Source organism: Salmo salar, chromosome 07, assembly GCF_965601325.2.
Source record: "Salmo salar chromosome 07, fSalSal1, whole genome shotgun sequence".
Classification (NCBI taxonomy): Eukaryota; Metazoa; Chordata; class Actinopteri; order Salmoniformes; family Salmonidae; genus Salmo; species Salmo salar.
Genome location: NC_138297.1, coordinates 58674840 through 58677500, shown reverse-complemented (window position 1 = coordinate 58677500; position 2661 = coordinate 58674840). Strand labels below are relative to the sequence as shown.

The 2661-nt window shown below is 45.0% G+C and overlaps 1 long non-coding RNA gene across 1 annotated transcript in view; it reads left to right on the top strand.

The window, feature by feature from the left end:
* The window catches only part of LOC123743855 (uncharacterized), a 3169-nt gene extending 2799 nt beyond the window's left edge, over positions 1–370 (top strand). Inside the window, exon 2 of the long non-coding RNA XR_006770722.2 lies at positions 1–370. This exon is cut by the window's left edge and continues 148 nt beyond it. This is a non-coding gene — a long non-coding RNA (uncharacterized LOC123743855).
* Positions 371–2661: the final 2291 nt, after the last annotated feature.

The following is a 2661-nucleotide window of genomic DNA, read 5'->3' as shown; positions in this document are numbered from 1 at the left end:
GGGTGCCTGGACACATGACACGCTCTCATTGAGCAACGGAAACATGACGTAAGGGTCACTGCCAGACAACGAAAAGAGAGAGAGAGAGAGAGAGAGAGAGAGAGAGAGAGAGAGAGAGAGAGAGAGAGAGAGAGAGAGAGAGAGAGAAATGATGAGAAATAAAGATTCCTCTTACCATCTAGGGACACCCTGGTTTGAACTTAATCTGTGAGGCCTATTCCATCAGAACTTGTGGGATTGAATGGACTGATTGAATAGCTAGAAACCTCATTCTGGGTTTCTGGCTATTTCAAAATGTGTTAATTTAGACATATCCTCCCAACCTCTTTACGATTTAGTATTAAATAAAGCCGTCTTTATTCAACCCATATTCAAGCATTTTATCACGGCTCTGTCCGTTATAAACTCTGTCAGTGGTAACCACTCTCCTGTGTGTGTGTTTAGCTGTGTGTGTGTCTTCAGCTGTGTGTGTGTGTTTAGATGTGTGTGTGTATTCAGTTGAGATAATGATGGATGTGGCAACTCTAGACAGCAGGCTGAGCTGAGGCCACGCCCCAGGGGCCAACGCAATGCATGATGGGACTGATGGCTCGCGGCATGTTTGAGTCAATCCAGGCCACTGATGTCAAAAGCACAGAGTTGCCGTGCCAATCAACACAACACTAATAGCACTCTCAATTCAGATGGGAATTGTGGGGAAAGCTCAAGATACTGACGGTAAAAGTGGTCAGAGTGCCCAGACTGACTTTGAAGTGGGTTGTTTCAGGCTATTTCCAGTGTTTCTGTGGAGTTCATCCAGAAGGTGGGGAGACATTGGATACCTGGAAACAAACGTCTTTAAAAAAAATGTCTACTATGTCTTGTTATGTGTGTATCAGAGAGGGTGTGAGTGACTGGTCTGTCACACGCAGCTATTTACTCATTGTGTAAGCAGTGGAGTTCAAATGAGTGTACATCCATCCATCAGATTTTACTGGTAGGCTGTTACTAAAATATCATGTACTAGGAGACTAGAGAGAGGATGTCAACAAGAGCTGGGTTTCACAAACCACTTTTCAAACTGCTGGGTCGGCGCTTTCTGGTTGTTTTTAGAGAGTAGGAAGGCCTCAGTGTCAACGTTCACCAGGCTACGTCTATGGTGTTTCCCAAACCACTTGTAAAAATACCTCCCGGCCGTTCCATGTATTTCATCTGTTCCAGTACAAGCACACCTCAGCTAATGTTTGATATTTAGCTGACTAGGTGTGCTTGTACTGCAATAGATCAAACATGTTGAACTGGCAGAGGGTACTCGAGGAGAGGTTTGGGAAACACCATAGACGTAGACTGGTGAACATTGACACTGAGGCCTTCCTACTCTCTAAAAACAACTAGAAAGTGCCGAGCCGGGGGTTTTGAGGAAGTGAGAATATGATGTAGAACTGTTTCTATCACACAGCAGCAGTTTCCTCACACTCATAACAACACTGAATGAGAATCACATTTTGGTAGCATTCCACTCCTCAAGAGTCGCTCCAATTATAAATATCACAATTTTACATAAACACCTTTTAAGAGGTCTAGTAAGTTCAAGGAGGGCTTGTTTTGATTAAAGGCATTTGTGGGTATGTGTTTGTCCGTGCATGTGTGTGTTTGTGTAACCACTTTGAAAACTTCATAGTGAGTGAGAGACAAGTGATACTATCACAGGGTTCCACTTCCTCTCCACAGGACCGTCTTCCTGTTGTGTTGCCATGGCGCTCCACACAAAGACAGACAAGTTATTCACCTCCAGGAAGCCATAAATAAGTGATTGGCAAGTGGCTAAATCAGCCCCCCCGTGTTGCCTGGCAATTCCACAGCCGACTATAAATAACTCATTACGCTAATTATCCCATGTGTGCGCAAACAACCAGGTTAGTGCAAACACACTCAAGCATGACTCTGGGTCTGCTATTGACGAGCCACATGGTCGCCTATCAAGCTAGCTAGCCCCTGCCAAGGCAATGGTGCAAAGCTGCGAGTTGTCACTGCTTCCTGCTAACTTTTGGTTCATTCCCTAATCAAAGCCAAAAGAGCTGCCTATCATGCAAGCTGTCTCATGTCAAAGGGCTATGTCGCTAAGATCCTTTAAGGTGCCAAGTCAATAGGACAAAGCAACAGTTTGTCACTGCTTCCTTTTGGTTAATTTAAAAAGTCTTTGACCCAAAATGGCCACCTATCAAGCAACCTTTCTCCTTTCAGAGCACTGATGTTGCTAAGGTAATCCCCTGCCAGGGCAATGGTGCAAAGCAGCTAGTTTTTACTGCTTTCTGCTAGTTCATTAAAAACACTTTCAGCCAAAATGTCTGCCTTCAAGTTGGGCTCCTAATAATAAACTGCGCTGCTGCTGGGTGTGAGGGTGATCCGTTGTGACACGGGCCAATCAGAGCTCTATAAAGAGTGACAGGCATCCCACGGAGAGTTTGACACCTATCAATACCGCTCTCTTCACTGTGATGAGAGAGCCTGCCTGCCCGGGAGCGACAAGGGATTACTGATGGCACTCGAGTGGAGGTTTGGAGAAAGAGACTGCTCTCAAGAGACGCAACTAAGATGTAGTACTTTCTTAATGAAATCCAGTGTACCTTGACTTCTCCTCTTTACTCTTTCCGTCAATAGCACTCTAGCATCCATCCATCT